This window comes from Erythrolamprus reginae, chromosome Z (genome assembly GCF_031021105.1).
Source record: "Erythrolamprus reginae isolate rEryReg1 chromosome Z, rEryReg1.hap1, whole genome shotgun sequence".
Taxonomy (NCBI): domain Eukaryota; kingdom Metazoa; phylum Chordata; class Lepidosauria; order Squamata; family Dipsadidae; genus Erythrolamprus; species Erythrolamprus reginae.
In genome coordinates this window covers 31,763,987-31,787,487 of record NC_091963.1, presented here as the reverse complement: position 1 = coordinate 31,787,487, position 23,501 = coordinate 31,763,987, and the positions used below count along the sequence as shown (strand labels likewise).

Here is a 23,501-nt window from a genome sequence, read left to right as displayed (position 1 = left end):
TAAAATTGTATTTTTTGTATGGTAATTAAAGTTTGTTACTTCAGAGATAATGTCATCATTTTTGAAGTGCAATCAACAAGATGTTGACCAACTCAAGCAACTTCAATATAAACAAATGTGTTCAGAACTAAATGCTTTTTTAAAAAATGTGGCTCTTATCTCTTACTAAAGACACATGCATTTTAAATAACACATTAAATAACAACCTTACATTGTATACAATTTTAATAGCATGTTCACTTCTCCGTGCACGATAAAGGTGACTCCGTGACTTAGATTTCTTTGGGTGTTTTTCTAAACTAAGTCATTTGTATTTTAATACAAAAAGATACTTTTTATCTTGAAACCCGACAACATGGTTGGTTTAAAACATATTTCTTTCAATTTCTTTATTTAAATATAGAATGCAGTGTAACGGGTAAAAACGGCCGAATTTACCCATAATAAATAAATATATAACCAAGACTTTTAAAGGGGAGGGGAAAAAGGTGTTGTCATTCTATCAGCAAACTTTTTGAACCTTGAGAATGCAGATGTCTCTGTGGCGCAATCGGTTAGCGCGTTCGGCTGTTAACCGAAAGGTTGGTGGTTCGAGCCCACCCAGGGACGATTCCCACTTTTTCATGAGCATAATTCCTAATTTTAAAAAGCGCCTCTATTTTATCGCCGACTAAGAAGGGGGTTAAATTCAATGCAGCAAACACACAAACTCTACACCCCGGTGCATGAAGTTAAAAAAAACCCCACACGGTGCAGAATCTGCTCTGCAGCAATTTAAAGGGTTGGTTCTGTTCAATCCCCTTTCCGTGCCTCGCCTTCTTCCTTGCAACCCCCCCCCCCCGCCCACGTGCTCTTTGCAAAATGCTTTATTAGAAAGAGCCCCTCTCTGCCCAAGAAACAGCATTAAGTTACGCCTGCACTGTTGACTCTCGCCACTTTCCCAGCCGCAGAGGAGGCCCGCAAGGGGGATGCGGGTGCCGAAACCTCCCTATTCTTGCCTGGCCAGAGCGAGCAAACTTTCCCATTGCAAATTACTCCTTCGCCAGTTCCTCTCCCACCTCAGCATTGCAGCTTTGCTCAGCCCAGTAACCGTGTGTGCCCACTCTCTCAGTAGATGCCGCCTCTTCTTTGTGACTCTGACAACAACCTCGCAGGGCGAGGGGACTGAGGCCTCAGGCAGGTTTATCCGCCTCCTTCCAGCAGGAGGTGGGCGCTGAGGGAGAACAGCAGAGAAACGGAGCCGAGCAGCAGCAGCAGCGACCAGGCAAATAAATAATCAGTTACAGATTCACCCACCCAACCCACTCCCGGTGGCCCTCTTGCCTCATACTATTGCTCTCTTTTTTTAAAAAGAAAAACTTAGAAGAGGGAAAGGCAGCGCTGGGACAGATGCCAACAGGAGAAGCAGTTATGTAACAGCAGCAGATCCAAAATTGTAGTTGGCTTTTAGCTTTGTTTTCCCTTCTCCTCCCTTCCCCCCCCACCTCTTCTGGTTTGCCTGACGGAATAAGCTCGGGTCTGGCTGCACTTTGCGCCCTGGAGTTGAATTTCTTTTCAGGGCACGCCCGGTTGCAACATCTCCCTCCGTTCCCGCCTCAGTGTTGCTGAACCTCCTGAGGAAGAGGAATATTTCCGCCGAATTTGCTTAGCCGTTTTCCCCTTGTAGAAAATACGAGGGGGGGGGGGGGCAATCCTCCTCTGTCACAAATTGTCTTCTGAGTCCAATCTACTTTTCAATCCAATTTTATAACTGTACGGAGGTTGTTAAAGGGAGGAGGAGACGGGTTTCTTGCCGACGTCGAATTCATAGTTCCCAACTTTTGAGAAACTCAGCTGCTCTTCCAAAATGTTTCTGGCACTCATAATTATCCATGCAACACCCCTTCCCCCCGCGCGCTATGTCAGGCTGCCTCTTAATTTTCTCCCTTTTTTGTTTAAAAAATACGTTTCAAAACATATACGTAGTTGTGTTTAAAATCAGGACCTCTCTTTCAAATAGAAATCTACCTGTAACAAAAATACATCTTAGGTGGGAGGGGGGGGGGGGAATCTTAAATGTTTTTATAAGTTAAAAACGAAACATTTGCCTCAGAATCTTTGAAAAATATTTCAATCAGTACAAAATGGCTTCATTTTTCCAGAATCTGCCCAGAAAGAAAATATACAGTACTATGCTCTCAAAAATCTATTCAGATGTACTGTAACTTTATAGAATGTATACCTTTAATGGCAGATGGTCTGCAAAACTGCCTTAACTGCCTCAAATAAACCTTTCATAATGGTGGTAGTGTTTTCTTGCTCAACCAAACTGATCTAGGATCAAAACAGTAAACTTTGGTCAGTAAATAACAAATTATTAAAGTACTATTTAATAATGCTCTATCCTTAAATTACTTTGCACTCTTGGCAGGAAAATTGCATGAATGGGTCTAAGGAGGCACAATGGTTCTTCTCAGAGAAGTATTTATTTCCTCCCAATCTTACTTTTTGGAGAAGCCACTTCTTATCCAAGAGTCAGTCACTTCTTGTAACATATAAGTAGCTCTCTTGCTTCTAAATTGCAGCAATGGAACAGGTGCCTGACCATGAGAAGGAGGTTGACATGAGCTTTCTGAAGTCAAACACCAGTTGGAGAGGATTCACTCCAATGCCTAATTTGATCTATATTATCCCTCCTGTTCATAAAGTGCTGTGTCCTTTCTGAATTCCTAAAGGCATACTCAATTAAAATATAATGTTACGCTCAAGTGCACTGCATTTTTTAATTCATACATGTAAGAGTCAAGCCTAAACATGTATTTTATATTAAAACCTAAAAGTAGATGAAAAATACATTTGAATGGATTTTTTTCATTTTTATTTTGATAACAGATTTCATCCCTATTTTATAAGGGACTATATATTTATTTTAATACTCTAAGAAATGCCTGCATAGATTGTGGCACTTTAGAAAAATTGTGCAAAACAGTGAGCTGCTTCTGCAGTGTTCACATTTGTTGACTGATTAACTTTGGAGGGGAAATGCTTGTCTTTGGCAGGATTATATTTATATTTTTCTGGAGGATGTGTAGCATTAGAGACCCTGGTCTGAGGGACACATGCTCCTGAGATGCTCCTTCTACACTGACATTAGGAGAAAGCATATTTTACCACTTATTGCGGGATATCCTGGCCGCTCAGACGTTGCCTATCTCCGGTGGCTGCTTGGGGATGAGCAGGCCAGGATTACGGCACAGGTGGCCAGATTGTGCACGGCAGCAGCGGGGATTCGTCGCAAATGTGTGCCTTCATAGCGAAATATGTACATCTCTTGTATAGTTACGATGGGTCAATCTTGGTTGCTCAGCCAAAAGTCCTGTTTCCTCTTCGTTTTCCTTTTAATTATTAATATTATATTGATGGTCTTTGACAGTAAATAAAATTTATTATTATTAGAGACCATGGTCACAGAGGTGCCTAATATTAAGTACTGAACTAATGTTTAAAAGGTACTTGTAAGCCTGAGACTTAATCTTCAAAATCTTTGTTTCTTGTGTCCCTTGATTCATTTCCATTGGTATCCCTTATCACACTTCGCAAACTTCCACTTCTAGCTAGACACACGCCCAGAATTCACCCTCTCCTGACCTCTTCTTTCAGCTTCTCTTGGATCTCCAAACAAAAATCTCAAAAAACCCTACTTCTTCTACTTCCTAATTCTAACTCAGGAACACCATCCTTGCAAATTCTCACACTAGGCAAGGGTGCAAGGGATGTGGATTGAGCAGCAATCATTCACAAAAGAGGTATTCTATTCTCTATACTATTCTTAAGTGCACTTAAGATCCTAAGCAAGCTTCACTTTAATCAGCCTTAATCAGCTTTGCCTAATTTGGTGTCTTCTGGATGGAGACAGATGTATGTAATGGGAAAGGTAGGTTAACCAATTGAAAAGCTCTAAGGGAAGCTGATCTAAGCTTGGGGCTTCTTCTCAGTGGTGTTATTCTCTTTTCCCCTCCCTCCCTCCTTCCCTCTTTCCCACACACACACTTTTTACAGTTAAACATTTGAAGAGATCCTGAGTTCCAGTTCCCTCAAATTGGGTGTGGGCTTCGAAGGACTGGATGATTTATGACAGGTTGGGCAGCAAAGATGATTAACAAGGTCTTAGTCCTGTTAGCATAGTAACCCCCAGCATTAGACAGCTCTGTATCTTCCAGGTCTACCTTCTTCTCTTTCTACATTTCCTTTTTGAGGAAGAAAAGGAAGGAAGGAAAGGATAAAGGGGAGGGAAGAAAGAAGGAAAGCAAAAAGCAGTAAAAAGGTATAGAAAAGGATAAGGGGAGGAAGGAAGGTGTAAAAAGAGGAACAAAGGAGGGGAATGGAAGATCAGGAAAAAAAGTAATGGAGGAGAAAAGGAAGAAAAAGGAAACAGGAAAGAAGAAATACTGAAAAAAGGTAATGAAGGGAAGAGGAAACCAGATAGGGGAAAGGAAAAAAGAAGGGAGGAAAATGAAGAATGGGAGGAAGAGATGCAGAAAACATACAAAAGAGGAATGAAAAGCAGAAAGAAGAAAAGAAAAAGAGGGTGGAGAGGAGGGGAAGGAAGGAAAAAATGAGAAGGAAGCAGAAGGCGAGAAGAGGGCGAAAAAGGAGTAAGGACCTTGGGGAAAAGGCAGCTTCTTTCTGGCAATTATCCCCGCTAGAACGGCGCAGCCATTATCCCTGTTTCTCCGGCCTCGAAGAACCCTAAAGGACCGTGACCCAAGGCCGAATATCAGGGGTTCCCGAGGCTGGCAGACGAGAACGCCCCAGCGAAAGAGCGACTGAGGCTTAATTCGATCGGAAGTCTCTAAGGAAGGTGGTTGCGGGGAGTGGGATTTAGTTCTCTCCAAAGATCCGAGCCTTATTTATAGGAATTTATCGGGCTCGGAGAGCCAGGAACAACTTCCAACTGGCGGCAGATCAGCGCTAGTCGCCAGTCACGCGTTTACATGACCCGCGGATCCCGGGAGAGGAACCGCGGGTCACGTCTTGCCTCCTGGCTGGGACGAGAGGAAGCAGGCCGGAATCATTGAGAGCGGTTTAATCAAATGTTTTCGCCATCCATGAAAAGACGAAAGTGGATTGTTCCATGAAATACATTGCTATGATTGGTGGTACAGTCAGCCAGATGTTTACATTTGGCATTTTGTCCACTTATCCAATCATTCCCAAGAACCTAGGGTAAAGCAAATGTTATTAAATAATATTAAATATATTATTATTACCGTGTATGTAATATACAACAAAATCCACAGTCAGATGTAAATTTAGTAATTCAAGTCCTAAACAAACATTTAAAAAAATATACAGCTCAAAAAAATAAATAAATAAAGAGAACACTTAAACAACACAATCAAACTTCTGTGAAATCACACTTTCCACTTGAGAAGCAACACTGATTGACAATCAATTTCACATGCTGTTATGCATATTCAACTTTGTACAGAACAAAGTACTCAACAAGAATATTTCATTAATTCAGATCTAGGATGTGTTGTTTGAGTGTTCCCTTTATTTTTTTTAGCAGTATATTATGAAAAAAAACCCTATTTCTCTGCATTATTATGGTACCACATGGTTTGCAGAAAAAGTCATGGTGAAGCAAAGCAGGGGCCTGGTAGACCTTTTTTCAGAAATAAACTGCAATACAAATAACTGGGTCTTTAATTAAGTGCCCCTCAATTGAACTAATAACATGAGTATTATTTTCTTTCAGGCTTGCCAAATGTGTAAGAAATTCACAGAGCAGGAAACCAGCGTTTCCTCCAGCATTCATTATCATACTAAATTTCATAAATATTGTTAATATAATAGTGAATGTTCATGAAAAAAAATCTGGGAGATTATGATGAACAGAATTTCAAACAGCAAGCAGGATCTGATAATTTTGGAATGCTTTTATTTCATTATTTGAAAGATTCAGTTAGTAAAGTTTAATGATTGAAAAGAGCAATGCAGTTCTTCAAATTAAGTATTGTACTGCTAAATTAATATTAACAGAATTATAATATGCATTTTTTCTAGCACTACAATTGTTGGTCATGATGTGTTCTATTTTCATTTCTGTACAATCACACAGTGGACCCATAGGAATAAATGATATTTTAGAGTGAGGGTCATGCCTGTGAAACATTTTAATACCTGGTTTATTTAACTATGGTTCACTGAATTAAATTAGTGCTCAGGATTGCATAATAACCTGAGAATAATGTCTCTGGTTGAATTAACATAATACTGAGCCACAAATAAGCCACCTTAAATTAGGATTGCGATGTTCAAATGTATATAGAAAATTTTCATCATCTAATTAAAAGTTACTATCTTATATAATGCTAGAAATTATAAACTGGATTTCTTTTAAATTTGAGTTGCAGATGTTGAATTTCAGATTTGATGCAGATAATTCCTCCTAACACCAGAAGACCATAATGGAAATTAAAGTTATATTTGTTCAAGTATGACTAAGTTATTTGTTTGTTATCAGTGCAAATTTTTGGTCTGCATTTTATTAAATCATGTAAGGGAACATGGTACTAGATGCATGTGCCCCTAGAGATCCAAGTTGAAAAGTTTAATTTAGAACATTTTTTATTTAGCTATTATAAAGGACAATTAAATAGTTATCTAGGAATGTCATATGTGTTCACATCTAAGACTGTAATTTGTGAAAAGTAGAAAGTACTGGTGAAAATCTATGCAAGTTCCCAGTTAATAAAAGTTAGTCACATTTCTTCTTATGATGAAGAATTGTGTATTCCCAGAACATCTGCATGTTTTGTAACTAATATCATTAATAAATTCAACTCAGCTTGCAATGATGTGTAAGTTAAAAATCTAAAAACTAAGAAACAAGAACAATGTACCTAAAATTCTACCAATTAGAATCTGCATATGAAAACTCTTTTGTTTTTATATCTAAAAATTCAATACAGAAATAACAAATCGTACTTTGTTCAGAGAGAACAAACTAAGGCCATTAGAGAACACCAGCTTGACTGCAAAGAACTCAGCTGAGTTGCAACAATGTTTTAAGATTCAGTGTGGATGGATTCCATAGGAAGAACAACTATTATGGTTATATACATTGCCAAGTTCAGAATTTTCTGAAATGCCATCTGTTGTTGAAAGTCCAAGTTATTTTCAAGGTTAATAACACGAGGCCAAAAACAGCAGTGCCAATTACTTACTGTAAAACATTTATCAGAGAATAAAGATTGAAATTCTCTGTTAGCATACTTTACGAAAACATAGTTTTAAAATAATGATTTCAAGTCAGGCATAGCTCACTTAAGTTCAAAATAAACACATGTAAAACTACGATTTAGCCTCATTCTATTTTTACATCTGGGGAAATGAATTATGAAAGGCAGTTTGGAATATATTGGTTCCTCTGTAAATGTAAGGGTTTAATATCTGCAAATTGACAGCCAGAAGAAAAACCTTTCTTGCCACATACAGTCATTAAAAAAAAAGAAGTTGTATGGAAAGGTTGCAGCCTGAATACTCTGTTAAGAGAAAGAAGGCGAGGAAGAATACATGTACTGTATATTAAAATGAACTAAACTCAATCAATTTTCTGGATAGCTTGTTTATTGAAATGGTTTGACATAAAAATACAAAGCAAAGCTTCAAGCAAAGTATTGCATTGAAAGAACCTTTGAAAAATAAGTTGTTCTTTATATATATATATATAATTTTATAGGGAGAGACAGAGGGGGGGGAGGGAGGGAGGAAGGCTTTCCTAGTATTAATTTTTTTCAATTATTCTATGTATATATAACATATATTTATCAAGCCCAATTACCTAAGAGCTTAGATAATTTCATTTTTTTTTCTTATTTTGGATTAATTTAGAAAACACAGTCCAATTATTTAGAGTATTTTCTTTCTTTACTATCATATTTTATCTTGGAGCATTAGGAGAACCTTGCAGGCTTGGGCTACTTAATCTAGCCTTTTTTCCTCAAGAAGTAGCCATCCCCTGCCAACCAAAATCTACTTAAATTGACATGCTAACACAATTTTTTCTTGAGTATGCTGATCTCAGATGTATTGTTTTCAGGCATAGAAAATCCATTTCAGACATGGCAATAATTAACTAGTTTTTATCCATGATCAACAAATGTCACCCCTCAAGATTTTTCTATAATCAATAACAATTGTTCTAATCCATTTCAAATTGCAGTCCTTAGCCTTATCTAACCTAATATCCCATATACATGTTAGGCATTGATTCCCACTATGTCTGTACAGGTAGGAAAGATAAGAGTGAATGCCCAATGTATTTGGAGAAAGCTTTAATGCACATTAGCTTGGCAGGAAAAGCATTTGAATTCAGTGCAATATAAAGGCAGAAGACTGGAGTATGCAATCTTCAGAATTCCATTTTTTATTTAAATATGCTTTGATTCAGACCAATGAGGTACATTTATTGAATAAAGAATATATAAACTATTTATGATTCAGAATATAGTAGATTATTTATTGCTCTTGTTGAATTCTGTCATGAGCATCATGCCAAATTGTCCATTTTACTACTCCAAATTAAAAAACAGTATTATGTTTAATTTCAGATATACTGTACTGTAGTTTTCTTTTATTTTAATACATCTTTTTGCTGTATATTTAATTTTACTTAAAACTCTAAGATTAAACATTTAGTTATTTCTTTGTTCTCTTTTTCATTTTTTTGTTGAAAAGGTTGTACTTTGTGTTTCTCCATTGATGCAGATTGCAGTAAATGCCTTATCTCTAGATTATTAACCGAAATTGTGAATCACCTCTCACTTCGAACCATGTTTTGCTATTTTAATTTCTAATTTTAATTTGTCTCTCTATCATAGATTAGGAATTTAGGACTTTTTCAGCATTTTTGCTAGATCGCTTAGCTCCACATTTTCAAGTTGTTGCATAGGAGGATCTTCATCCTGTATGTTGGATTCTTCCATTGGCTGGTCAGCTTGATCATGTGTTGAAATAGTTTCTTCAGCTTGTTCATCATTACTTGTTCTTTTCTTTTTAGCCAATATTTCTAGATGTTGCATTTCCACATCTGTGAAAACTTTATTACGGACGATGAAGCGTCTTTGATCCATTAATCTTTATTCAGTTACATCACTTTCGGGGTGTTTATCCTTCCACATTTGCATCATTCTTTTTTTTTAAAGATTTTTTATTTATAGTACAATTAAAAACAAGACATACATACAATAATGCAAGATAATACATACAGATGAAAATACAAGAAAAGAGAAAAAAGCATTTGACGGACTACCCAGTTTACCTATATACATTAATCATTCCTTTTTTTTCTATTAGTTTTCACAATATTTATCTATATTTGATTTAGATTTGAACCTCCCTATCATATTCGCTAACATCTAGTCTTGGTTCTTCCCCCCCCCCCATCCAGTTATATAATTTATTCCAGGTTTCAAAATAATCTGTATCTGATTTGTCCTTCAATTCTAGTTTCAGTATGTCTATCTCTGCATGATAAAATTTAAAATAATATTTTTTTCTTCTGTAGGGACATATTTACTTTTCCACGGAGGAAAAGGAAGGAAGGAAGGAAGGAAGGGGAAGGAGGGAGAGAGGAAGGAAGGAAGGAAAGAAGGAAGGAAGGAAGGAAGGAAGGAAGGAAGGAAGATTTAATTTAAACCCTCTTTGGTTTTGGACAGTTTTTAATCTACTTATACTGAATAGTCTATTTTTTTCTTTTTTCTTTTTTGTCAAGTTTTATTCTTTACCAATTTAAATAAAAATAGTTACGCCCAAAGTATTTGAAATAAAAATTATCCTCCTATTCATGCATGACCTTAAATTACTTCATATGCAATTTGGTATTAAATAATACCAATCTGCTAGAATAATATATGAAGAATGCTTTGAACATTTAAAAGGTGCTCTATAAGTGCTAGAGGCTAACAGATTTATTCTCATTAAATAATAATGATATCTTGAAAGGAAGATGATTTATTCCATCTATATTTTTGATGGTATTAACTCGGTTGATGAATATGATAATGAAGTATAGATCGGTTTCAAATCCCCCTAGAATTCGGGTCAATTCCTAAATTGCTAAAGGAGCCTAGTCCCATTTCTAAGCCACTAAGGAACCAAAATGTTAGGATGGTGAATGTGCGTGCACGTATATTACCCTACCTGGCCTTGAACTGGCAGGTTCACCAGTCAGCCACAGATCCAGGTTTTTTTTGCCGCCTTACTTAAATCTATCAATCTTTCCAAATCATTTTAATCGTAAGCCAATCAATGTCATTCATTTCCGGTGTTCTTACTCACTTCTCTGCCTTCCCTTTTATGCCTTTTTTCTTTTCTGGATTTTGCTGAGGAGGTCATGTGATGGAGGCATCCCTGCTGTTCCTATTTCCAGTGCCTGTGAATTAGCTCTTGTGGGGATCGCATTTCCTGTCAGTGAATGACAAGAGATGCGGTATTAGGGGAGATGAATTCATTCTCTTTTTTCTCAATCCCTTTCTCTTCTTTTTCTTTCTCTACCTCATCACTATATCTTGCCTTTGTTTTTAAACATATTGCTTCTCTCTCTCTTTCTCTCTCTTTCCCCTTCTTTCTCTCTCTCTCCTTCCCTCCCTTCCCTTATAACCAATCTCTTTTTATCCCCCCCCCCCTTCTGTTCTCTCTCCTGTCCTCCTTTTGTATTTTTTTTTCATTCCCAGCAGGGCTCATGCATACAAATTGAGCCCCCTCCTAGCCAGTAATAGGACTGGAGCTCTTTGTGGCTCCTACCATCTCTATGGAAACTAGGGGAGGGAGTGTCTCAAGAGTGTCAGGAGACCCAGCACTTAGGCCCAACTATTGTTGCCCTTGCTAAAATTGCAAAGCATCCCTTGGGATCATCTATATACTTTTTTAAGAAAACAGCTGTTTTCTTTTCACTAGGTGTGTTGATGTTAACATTAGCTTTTAAAAGAAAACAAGAGTGCAGGATTTCCATAGATAGGTATCTGAAATAGGGCAGTGGAGGGTTTTTTTTTTTTTAAAAAAATTCCTTATAACTATGTTTTCTTGGATCATACTTAGAAAACCATTATGTTAAGTAGGTATTATCTGCAACAACCAACAACTGCAATTTTAAATTTTAAGCAGGAATGGCAGATTTTAATGTCAGTTGGAACCTACCTCCCAGTGTTATCTTTTACACAGAAAATACTATTGCAATCCTGATTTTACTTGTGAATGCTTCTAGTGAGCATCTAAATCTGTACATGCAATATGAGATTTTATTCTTCTTGGTTATTGCACCCAAATGATTAGATTTCTTAAGTATGTGCATAGGCTACTCAATATTTGTCTATTTTAACCCAAATATGGATTTGTGCTTTCACCAACAATATCTAAAAGGAGCCAGACTATACATAAAACTATAGAAATGAAGATTTCATGAATTTATAGTTTTTTTAAATTTGCACTTTAATTGTTAAGAACTGAATAATGAAGACCCCAAATGTGACCTTTGAGATATTGCAAATAATTTCTAAAATGTAACTACCTTCAGGAATGTTTATATAGTTTGATTAACTTTTAAATATGTTAATTCAGCCCTTCACAATGATAACATTATCAATTACTTTCCTATGTTACACAACAAGTGAAAAGATACAGATAAAGTAGAGATTATTATTAGTGAATCTGGGAATACAATCACAAGGTTTTAATTGTTGCATTTTAATTATTTGATTGTTTTTTATCTTGCTGTAAGCCTCCCTGAGTCCCATGAGATTGGGCGGCATATAAATTTAAATAATAAAATAATAAATAAATAAATTAGTTGAAACTAGTTACTAGGAAATATGGTAATGAAATATAAAATATGGTAGTGAGCTTGTAGAATTTTATTTAAAAACTTTTCCCCTCACGACAAACTATTAAATAAATCTAATATGCCGCTAAGCAAGTGACAATTGAATTTTGCTTCCAGTATGTAGAGATCAGTCTGTTTGTATGTCGTTATAATTTCTGTAGCAATATATTATCCATTGCAGGCTTGCCAGAGTTGTTGCAACTTCACCCGCTTCCCTTTAGCCAGGCCGTTTTAGGTGACCTTGGAAGACCTTCACAGCTGCTGCAGCACAAGACCATGGCATAGTTCACCCAATCCTTATTTGGTCTTGTTACCAACAACATAAATTAACACAGTGTTTCTCAAATAGTGGGGTGGGGCCCCCTGGGGGGCCCCCGGAGCAATGCTGGAGGGGCGTGTGACCACAGGGAACGTGCTTTTTTTTGCCACAGGGAGTAGGGTTTTCTTGCACTAAACAATAGCACGCAGCACAGAGAAGGAGATATGAAATGCATATAATAAACTTTAATAGACCCCCATGGGTGAATATTTAACAGTGATGAAAAGAAAGCAGGAGAGAGATGGATAGAGTGAGAGTAACATAAGTCTTCTGAAACATAAGAGTGAGAGTAACATAAGTCTTCGGAGAGGGGCAGCATACAAATCTAATAAATAAAATAAAATAAATAAACATAAGATGAGGAAATATGATGAAATGTATGTAGTGTTTGGCTTCACTGTGACTACCATGGGAGATGAAGAAAGACCGGTATGTTTACTGTATCTAAAAATGTTGGCAGTAGATAGCATAAGCCAAATAAATTAAGGGGTCACTTAAACACACTACACCCCAATCACGCTGATAAGCCGCTTGAGTTTTTCCAGCAAAAACGTGCTGAACATTGCAAACAATTGTCCCAGCAGAGAATTGGGGGGGGGGGGATGCAAAATGTTTACTTCTTCCTGGGAGAGATGTAACAAAATAATTGAAAAACACTAAGTTAACAATGGTTGAGGCTGTCATAAGAGCAAGAGCCAGAACTTTGCATTTCTCTTGGCCCCCAAAGTGATAAAGGAAAAAGAGCAGTGCTAGATTCACGCGCAGAAGAATAAGCGAGTCACAGGAACAATTCCACACCTTTATTGTCTATCAGGTAGAACTAATAAGGACTGCCAGCAGACTGCAGGGAAGCTGTTTTTAAGGGCTTCCCTGAAGTCTGCTAGCCACTGACACGATTTTATTTCTCCTGCCACTAGATTAGCCAACCAGTGTCAGTTATGCAAATTGCTACTATGTACGTCCATAGGCAATACTCCTCTCTTCTTAGTTTCTGGAGTGTCCAATTAGGAGTTAATAATAATAATAATAATAATAATAATAATAATAATAATAATTTATTAGATTTGTATGCTGCCCCTCTCGGAAGTCATATAGTCCCGTAAGTGAACAGGTCACCTGACAGCCCTACTGGGCCTGCACAATTCAATTCCTCAGGAGTCTTTGACTGGAGCAGACATGCCTGTTGCTGCACCTCCTTCACTTTACAGATCTGGAATAGTCCTCCAGGCATGGCGGCTAAAATCTCTTCATGGTCATTCTCTGGTTCCGGGTGATCTCTCTGGACTCCGGTGGTCACCAGTAGGCTTGAGAATAATGTCATTTGGTATCTCTCAGTTAGGGTCTGCTTTTCAGTGTGGTCTTCTGTATCGCTTGTGTTGGATGTTCTGCGGGATGGAGACTTTTGTTGTTCTTGGCTCTCAGCTGCTGTTTCAGTTGATGTTTCTGAGTTGGTCAATATGTCTCTGCCACTCTCACCCATCATCCAAATTAACTTTGTATGGTTTGGGGCCGGTGATTACAGTAGCACTCAACCACTTGGGTTCCCCTGCATAGTTTTGTGCAAATACCAAATACCCCGTAGCCAATGTCCTTCTGGGTTTGTTTGAGCCCAGAGGTGTCTCTGGATTAAGTCTGTCCAGTTAGAACCTTATTTTCTATCCCATCAGTAGTTCCACAGGGCTCCAGTTATAGGTTGCACACAGAGTAATGTGCTGGTCAATAAGAATGATAAATTAATTCCTACCAGTCCCCTGGACTATTTCTGGTTAATGTTTCTTTGGTCATCCTCACCATTCTCTCTACTTGGCCACTGCTAGCTGGACTGAATGGTGAGTTGAGCACATGTTTTATAACAAGGTCTGCAGGAATGTTTCCATGTGCCGGGCTGTCAGTTGTGGGCCGTTGTCTGATAGAAGGACATCTGACAAGCTGTGGGTTGTGAAAAGCTTCCTAAGGTCTTGTATGGTGACATCTATCATTGATGAGTGCATGTTGATCACTTCTAGCCACTTCGAATAGGGATCAACCACTATAAAGAAGGTGTGCCCTGCCATAGGTCTGGTGAAGTGTATGTGCACTCTTGACCACTGGCATCTTGGGGTCTCCCATTCAAATGGCATGGTACACAGTGGTGCCAGCCTGGTTTCTTTGCATGGTATGCAAGTTGCTACTCACTCTGCAATGCCCTTATCCAGTTGTTGCCACCACAAGTAGCTCCTTGCTAATGCTTTCATACGCACTACAACAGGGTGGCCTATATGGAAAGTTTTTATCACTCTTCTGTACTCTTCTTTCTGGAATTATAACTCATTCCCCCCATAACAGAGCTGGGGTGGCGCAGCAGATAGAGTGCTGTACTGCAGGCCACTGAAGCTGACTGTAGATATGCAAGTCAGCGGTTCAAATCTTATCAACGGCTCAAGGTTGCCTCAGCCTTCCATCCTTCCGAGGTGGGTAAAATGAGGACACAGATTGTGCGGGCAATATGCTGGCTCTGTTAAAAAGTGCTATTGCTAACATGTTGTAAGCCGCCCTGAGTCTAAGGAGAAGGGCAGCATAAAAATTGAATAAATAAATAAGTAAATAATAGACAGTCCTTTGGAACAGAGAGTTCAGCCTGTTTGTTTTTAAAAGTTTTGAATTCTTCTTCCTTCTCCTATGGCCATCCCCTCAACACCCAATTTATGACTTTAATCAACACCTTGTCTCTTGCTGTCTCCTGCTATTACTAGTAGTAATAGTAGTGCAGACTTAGTAAATAGTTTGACTGGGTTGAGGGAATAATTTGTTTAGCAAAATGATGACATTCGGGGAAAAAATATTCTTGTGTCTAGTTGTCTTGGTGTGCAGTGCTCTGTAGTGACATTTTGAGGGTAGGAGTTGAAACAGTTTATGTCCAGGATGCGAGGGCTCAGTAAATATTTTCACAGCTCTCTTTTTGACTTGTGCAGTATACAGGTCCTCAATGGAAGGCAGGGTGGCAGCAATTGTTTTTTCTGCAGTTCTAATTATCCTCTGAAGTCTGTGTCTCTTGTCAGTATTGTGTATTGACAATTGAACATGGTTTCACTCAGGTCCAGCATTTGAGCAGGAAGAATACTCAAACACTATTGGCTAAAGCGTATGACAGCTCCCTGTAAAAGGGCTGAATATTTCGGTTTTGGTCACCACACTATAAAAAAGATGTTGAGACTCTAGAAAAAAGGCAGAGGAGAGCAACCAGGATGATTAGGAGACTGGAGTGGAAACTAAAACATGAAGAATTTTACAGGAATTGGGCATGGCTAGTGTAATGAAGAGAAAGACTAGGGGAGAAATGATAGCAGTCTTCCAATATTTGAAGGGCTGCCATAGAGAGGAAGGGGTCAAGCTATTTTCCAAAGCACCTGAAGGCAGGGCAAAGAATAATGGATGGAAACTGATCAAGGGAAGATTCAACCTGAAAATAAGGTGAGAACGATCAACCAGTGGAGCACTTGCCTTTAAAAGTTGTGGGAGCTTAAACACTTGAGATTGTCAGGAAGAGTGGATTGTCATTTGTTGGAAATGGTGCAGGGTCTCCTACTTGAGTGGGGGGGGGTTGGACTAGATGACCTATAAGGTCCCTTCCAACTCTATTAATCTGTTAAACTCCGATTATAATGACTTGAAACAAACAGGGGGAAAGAAATAGACATGGAAGATGGCTCAGCAAAAGGAAGGTACATTTCATGTCAGTAGGCTTTCTGCAAATTCAAGGGACTATAGGTAATACTTAATTAAATAGTGGGAAAATGGCATATAACACTCAGGGGCAATAAACAAGATAATAGATGAAATCTATACCCACATATATGGAATTGTTGCTTCAAATTCATAACCAGAAGAGATCTGGACAAATGCACACTTCCCCATGTTATGCTTCGATGTATATTTTTCCTGACAGAGGAAGTCAAATACACATTGATAAACTAATATTTTCCAGCCAGTAGGGGAATGCTGGGTATCAGGAAATTACAATTATGCCTATATTGTGAGAGTAGGGTAATTGTTAGATTTGAACTAAGTTGCAAGACATGTGGTGGCCTGATTCTTCTTTATTAGGAATCGGCTCGTGTGTAACAAAATTTGTAACAAGGTATACAATTGGAATTTGTGGTAAAAGTAAAGGTGCGCGGCTAGGGTTCCGCTTTTTAAAAGATTTTTCCTTGCAGGCGTGGCTTTGACAGCCCCTTGAATTTCCCGGCTGCGGTTTAGCCAATCCGTGGCCAGTAGATAAATGATGTAGATTAGCATAAAGTATTAGCATAACATATTTACATATGGAGTATTTACATAGGTACACAACAGTAATCGTGATAATCTTTAATATTTTTGGAGGGCCAAATAATTGTCGTTACTGTTGGAATGTTATTGAGTTTTCTGCTGGAAGCAGTATGCAGCACAAATGCAGATAACAGTATACACTACAATGAAATGCCCAGTTGCAAAGCACTTTCAGTACAATCACTATTCCACTAAAAAAAAAAAATAAAACCCCAGATAGGATGTTTAAAAATCACCCCCATCAATGTTGTGGACAAGTTGCATTTCAATTATATTAGAAATTCTGCTAAAATATTTTTTGCTGTTTGTTGCTCTGGCATGCAGCTGTGCCCCTGTATGGAAGGCAAATGGTTTCTCTGAGAGGTTTGTAATCAGAGCAAAGGTCTTGCCCTCAACTAATCTGGACAGGAGTCCATGGGACTGGCTCCATGAAAAGGCAACCAGGATATTAGATCCATCAGAAGAAAGGCAGAAAGCAATACAGAAAACTATCAGTTTGAGAGTACCACATTTTGGTTAGCTCAGAATAATGAGGTAGACCCCGTTAAGGCAAATTAAATTTGTTCATAAGAATGGCATTGTTTCACTCTCTTTATTTAAGTTGTCAAACTATGAGCTGCTTTTTGTTTTTTGTATGTGCAGCAGACGTTGACCTTAACCCAGGTGTCTTCGATCACAAGAGCCGTAGAAAGTTTAATGTTGCGTTAACTCTAAATTACAGTGTGGACTAGATTGTTTGGAATCTAATTCATATGATTCTCTAATTGTAGTCTTAACATACTGCATAGACCCGTCCCCTGTCTTTATGTTTCTCTTTTGCTAGTATCATGTATATAAATGTTATTATCTTTGTATATCACCAATACGTACTTGACAAAACAAATAAATGAAATTTAAAAAAACACAACTTAATGATATATTAACTCACATTTTTGTCGAAACATTACAGTGAACTTAATGACTTATTGCTTATTCAACAAGCTATGGTTTACAGTGTATTTTCCCAATAAACTACAGAGTCTACGGAGAAGGGTGGCATCCAAATCTAATTAAAATAATAATAATAATAATAATAATAATAATAATAATAATAATAATAATAATAAATTATTGCTGATGTTTTAACCATTGTAACTGTTCTTCGTGCCACCCTATCAGCACAGTTTCTTTAAATTGTTGGATGTTCAACTTCATATCCAATTATCAAGTTATCAAGTCAGCATGTTCTTTATTTACCGCTTCTTGTGCCACTGACCATTTCTAGCTTCAATGCATTTTGTAATAATCAGTAAAAATCAGCTAGCAATATTTGTTTATGAAAATTTGGTGCTAAGGAAAGAGAAGGAGATGCTACCACTAATGAATGGAAGTATGCCATAATTGCAGTCCATTCATAAAATTGACATGCAAAATTACAAAATTCTGTTTTGCATAAGGAACATGAAGTCAGCTTTTGGAAACTGGGGAAGTTTGAAAATACTTTTGTGATTTACCAGTGAAAAACTGTACAATCCTTTGAGAGATTTATTATTTTACATTCTGTACAGAGGCCTACATGTATAGATAATTAAATTAATTTTATTTCAAAATTTCAGAAATTTCCAGGGAGACCTTGAAGAGTCAGAATATACTACTAACAGTGCTTTAGCTGTAATGGTAATAAATCACAATATACATTACAAAATTCATAATAAAAGCATATGATCTACAGAATACAGAGATCAGAGAATTGAAGCCAATTGCTAGCAGCAGTGCAGACTGTCAGAGCTGTGCCTTTTTGATTATATTGATAAGAAAGCTGAATAAATAATTCGGAAATAATTGATGTGAATAATTTGCGTCTTTTCCTGGGAAATATTTGTGAAAACAGTCTACTCAAAAAACATTTCACTTTAAAACTATATATGCTAGATGGATGATATGAAGGCATGTTCATATTGTCCTTTTGCTGGACATCTGTTAGAGCCTAATAAGTGAGTGCATGACCATTACCATATCCACCACATAAATATAAGGTTTCCCATTAAATTTACTTAGGTTTTATTTTGGTTGTACATATCCATGAATATGTACGCACACCTGTATACAGAGCATGCAAGTGTGAATTGCAATAATGGTGGGTTCCACTTACCTTTGCCATTGGTTCGCAATGTGACATTTCGCACGCTTGCATCCCCTCATGCAATTCTGTTTCCACGCATGACCAGTAGCTATAATCCACCCGAAACACAGATGAGGAGCTGATCAGCTATGCTTTGGGCAAAGGCATAAAGGTGAGTATAAACCCAGGGGTGGGCGGGCAAGCCCTTTTTCAAGCAGCAGCAGATGAAAAAACTTCCAAACAGTAAAAAATTTGGGGGGAAATGCAGCAGGCAGAGACCCTGACCATCTGGGTGGAGGCAAACTTAGCCTCTCTGCGGGCCGCACATATTTCAGGAATGTCCAATGTACAGGCAGATTGGCTGAGCAGGTCTACACTCTACCTGGCGGAATGGCACCTGGGCTCGGAAGCTTTCCACGACATTATCAGCAGATTTGGTGTACCACAAGTGGACTTGTTCGCCATGCCTCAGAATGCACAACTAGCACATTTTTCCTCCCAGTTCCCATCTCCTGGAGCCGAGGACATCAATGCACTGAGAGCCCCATGGCCGGCGGGCTTGCTCTACGCCCTCCCCCCTAAGCGCCTCATTCCCAGGGTAATCACCATTGAGTCTCCCTCAGCCAGGATCAGTGCTTCACTTGGATCCACTGTGGTGGAAACTTGCCGTGTGGCACTTGATGGGGACTGCATGAGGCGAGCGGCTCTGCCGGAAAAAGTCATCTTTACGATACAAGCTGCACGCCACCCATCCACTACTAGGATATACCAGGCCACCTGGATGCCCTTTTGTCAATTTTGCAGTAAGCTAGGGGTGGAACTGCAGCTTTCGTCATTGGGGACTCTGCTAGCCTTTCTATAGGTGGGACTCGATAAAGGACTAGCACCTAATACCTTGCGCAGGCAGGTTTCCACTCTCTCCACTATCATTAAATTGGAAAACTGGAGGTCCATGACTCATCACCCCTGGGTCAGGGATTTCTTAGGGGAGCATCCAACCTGCGTCTGCCTGCGGTGCATAGATACCCCACATGGGACCTACCATTAGTGCTACATGCATTAACGGGATCATCATTTGAACCTTTGCATCAGATCCCTCTGCAACTTTTGTCGTTCAAGACGGCCTCCTTGGTGGCCATTACATCTGCCAGGAGGGTGTCAGAACTTTTGGCCTTATCAGTTCGTCCGGACTTTTGCATATTCTACCCGGACATAGTAGTATTACAGCGAGACCCGTCCTTTCTCTCTTCCACAGGTCCCAGGAACTCATATTGCCAGACTTTTGTTTGCATGGCACACATCCGTTGGAACTTCGCTGGCACAAGTTGGATGTTCAATGAGTTTTGAAGATCTATATTCGCTGAAACTGAACCATTCCTCAGACCGGAAGCACTGTTTGTTTCCTTCTTGCCTTCTTCGATGGGTGCCAAGGTGACATCTTCAACGATTAGTTGTTGGGTTAGATCCTGCATAATGACAGCTTATGAATCTCAATCAATACCTGTCCCATCTGGCATTACTGCTCACTCTACGAGGAGCGCGGCAACTTCTGCGGCTTGGGCTACACAGACTCCTCTTGAGGACATTTGTCAGGCGGCCACTTGGGCTGTACCAGATACCTTTATTAGACATTACTGACTGGACTCGTTCAGGTTTGCGGATGCAGCCTTTGGTCGGAGAGTGCTGCAGAGGGTGTGTGAGACGAACGCGCCCCTGGTCCAGCTTTCTCCCACCCTGTCATCTTGATGTTGGGTATATCCCATGTTGGACTCTCCGCAGTAGTGCATTGGAGAAGGACTGTTGAACTTACCTGAACAGTCTTCTCAGTGCACTGCAAGAAGAGTCCAAATGCACCTGGCCATTTGGCCCAGCAGCACAGTTCGTTTGTTTATTTATAGTTTGGTTAATAACGTTGTGGTTTTTTGCACTGCTCCTTCATTTTTATTGACTGAGCTATTGGGGGTAGCTACAGGGCTGAGCTAATTATTATGCTAACTTAACTCAGTCCCTAACCAATAAGGCTGAAGTATCACCCATGTTGGACTCTCCTTGTAGTGCATCAAGAAGACCGTTCAGGTAAGTTCAACTGTTCTTCTCTTCTAAGATACATTCATTTCCTGGAATATTGCATTTTCAGCCATTCTGTTTGCAATCCATTATGGTTAGTTAATTTCAATTTTCATTGTGATATTTTGGGCATTTTGTTTATTCTATTCATTTCTGTCTTCCCATCTCCCATAAAATTTTGGCTACCTATCTAAGCTTTGATGACTCTTTCTCAAATATCAGGCAATATCTCTTTCTTACATGTGGATGGTCTTGTTTTGGCTATAGAAGGATCTATGCTAGAAGGAGTATTGTACTAGCAAAAAGAATTTTGAGCCATTCTAAGTGAGCCATTCTAAGATTCTTCATAACTCTATCAACTTAACCCTCAAAGAAAAAAAATAGTCTAAGGAGATGAATTTGAGCTCAGAGTTTGGAGGCAGGTTTAATTTTATATAAGTGTGGCAATGTTTTTCTGTGTCTGGTTCACATAAAGAATAGGATTACTCCAGAAATGTTAACTTGTTAAGGAAACATAACCTTTTAGTTTATACAATGCATCTGTTCAGGTGAAGGAGTATTTTATGCAAATAGTTCTTTAATGCTCTCCTCCACGCCTCCTTGTGTGAACTGTGTGTTGATTTACATGTATCTATTATACTTACATGAACTGCCACTTGTTCTCAATACTATGCATAATTAACTCTTATGCCTGTGAAATACATTCACACTGTTATTGAATATAGATTAATATTTTACAGTTGAATAAAAGGGCTTTTGACCTCTTCATTGCAGGAAGATGAGAGTGCAGCAGTTACTAATGCAACCACCAGATCATAATGTGGGGTTTATTAAGACTGTTCGTGCATCTACTGTGCATTTATGTCACATCAAGAATACTATGTTTATTCCATACTAAAAAATTTTCCCCAAACTGATAAATTGTGAAGAAAACATCCGCAATTTGTAATTCATGTAGAAGGCAGATGTTTTATACTGAACCAAGATTATCTAACCTAGAGAAAAGTATTCTTTTTAGACCTGGAAGCAAATATCAGAGCTGCCTTGAGTAGGAATTCAATGGTGTCATGTTAGAATTTGATAGGCAGAGGAGATGTTTAAGAAATTTTCTATGCTGATTTAAAGCTGTGGTTCCTGAGCTTTTGAAATCTGCAGACTAGCAGTGGTGGCAATGGGAAAAGGATTGGGGAGTTTTGTGTATGCATCGCTTGCACAAATGCAACTTTGCACACTTGCCTGCTCACCTGTCACTTGTGTGAACTGGTTCCCAATAGGCCATGGCCCAGCACAGGGCCACAAACTGTTCTGGTTTCTGGTAGAACTTTAGCTATTAAATATAACTCTTACTAAATGGGCAATTCTAATTATTCATTCTCTAAAAACTCTCTCAGAACTTAACATGATATAATCTTTGCAATATATCGTTACAACTATAGTCTGAGAATAATTTGCATATTTTCTATGGAGATAATTGACAGGTTATTGATCAAATAATGCTGGGTTTTATCTGCAGTTGGCTCGGTAATGCCAGTGCTATAAGTTGATATATTCTATTTTAAGTAAAGTCATGATTTTTAAAAATTCTTAAAACAGGCAAAAAGTTGAACACAGGGTAGAAATAGAATGGAAAAGAGCATATTTTGGTTAATAATGGAAAAAACTTTCTAATAATAAAAAGTGCTGAAGTATAGAAAAGTGATATATTATGGTGATATGGTAGGTGGATAGCTACTGTATAATCACCTTTTATAAGATTCCTGTACTAAACACAGAGAAGTCCAATTTTAAATAGCTGTTGTTCTATTGCTTCTGTTGAAGGCTGTAATGAGAGGAACAATAGAGCATACTGGTGATTTTTCAGCATTTTTAAGTAGGGCCATAGGAATATTATTTTGTTAGGGCTAATCCAACAGTGTGCTTTTCATTGCTGCTGAATTTAAGTGCTCTCTAGCCATTCTAAAGTGAACATGAAACAATTGTAGCATTACATTTGCTATTCACATTGCCAATTCCTATCCTGCCTTATTGCCCCATGTTTCTAGACATTGCCATTCATCTGATGCTTCTTCTAAGTAATGCGTAACGAACTGTTACATATGTTATACACTATTGGACAGTTTTGGACTAAAACTTCTTTTAAATGGATACATTTAAGGATGACTTAGTCCTGTCTCTGTCTGGAGTTGACAGTAAGATGGCCATTTATGGAAGCATTGAAAAAAAAAGGTGTTTACAAGGTAATTTTTTGTGTCATAATTAATCACAAGGGTGGAAAGGCCATTGGTTTGCTGTTGAAGAGAAATGGAACTAAGCCTTTCTGTTTTTGATTGATTTAGCATTCAGGACTATAAGCCTCCCCAACTGAGTCGTCGACCTAGATTATAATTTTCTTTCAATTAAAAAACAACAACTTACCAGGGAACATGAATGCCATACTTACCATGCAGTGTTATCTCAGTACTCAACTGCTTCAAAATACAACTTTGATAATCAATGCATTTTGGTGTGAAATTGTCCCTTTACTCATTGTTTGTTTGGTACTTAACTATGACGGGAAAAAAGGACTGCCTTGGAGAATATACAGGAAGTCATCCATGCCAGGAAGACTGCTGCAAAAGGAAGAGGGGGATAACTGCAGAGTGTGGAAAGGAAGTTGTCCATGCTGGGAAGGCCACTGACATAGGAAAACACATTGACAATTATTCTCAGCCCGCAACTTTTTGCTGGGGGAGCGAAGAGCAAAAAGTTGCAAGACCGGAAGCTGAGCTTCCTTCTTCGCGCCTTCCAAGTTTTCTGGCAGCTGCAGCACCACGCCCAGCTGGAGCTTCCCTGGCGTCAGCGGC

At 38.5% G+C, this 23,501-nt stretch overlaps 1 non-coding gene across 1 annotated transcript; it reads left to right on the top strand.

Annotated features, from left to right (window-relative positions):
* Positions 1-535: 535 nt before the first annotated feature.
* TRNAN-GUU (transfer RNA asparagine (anticodon GUU)) lies at positions 536-609 on the top strand. Its single transcript has one exon. It is a non-coding gene; the product is annotated as a tRNA-Asn (tRNA).
* Positions 610-23,501: the final 22,892 nt, after the last annotated feature.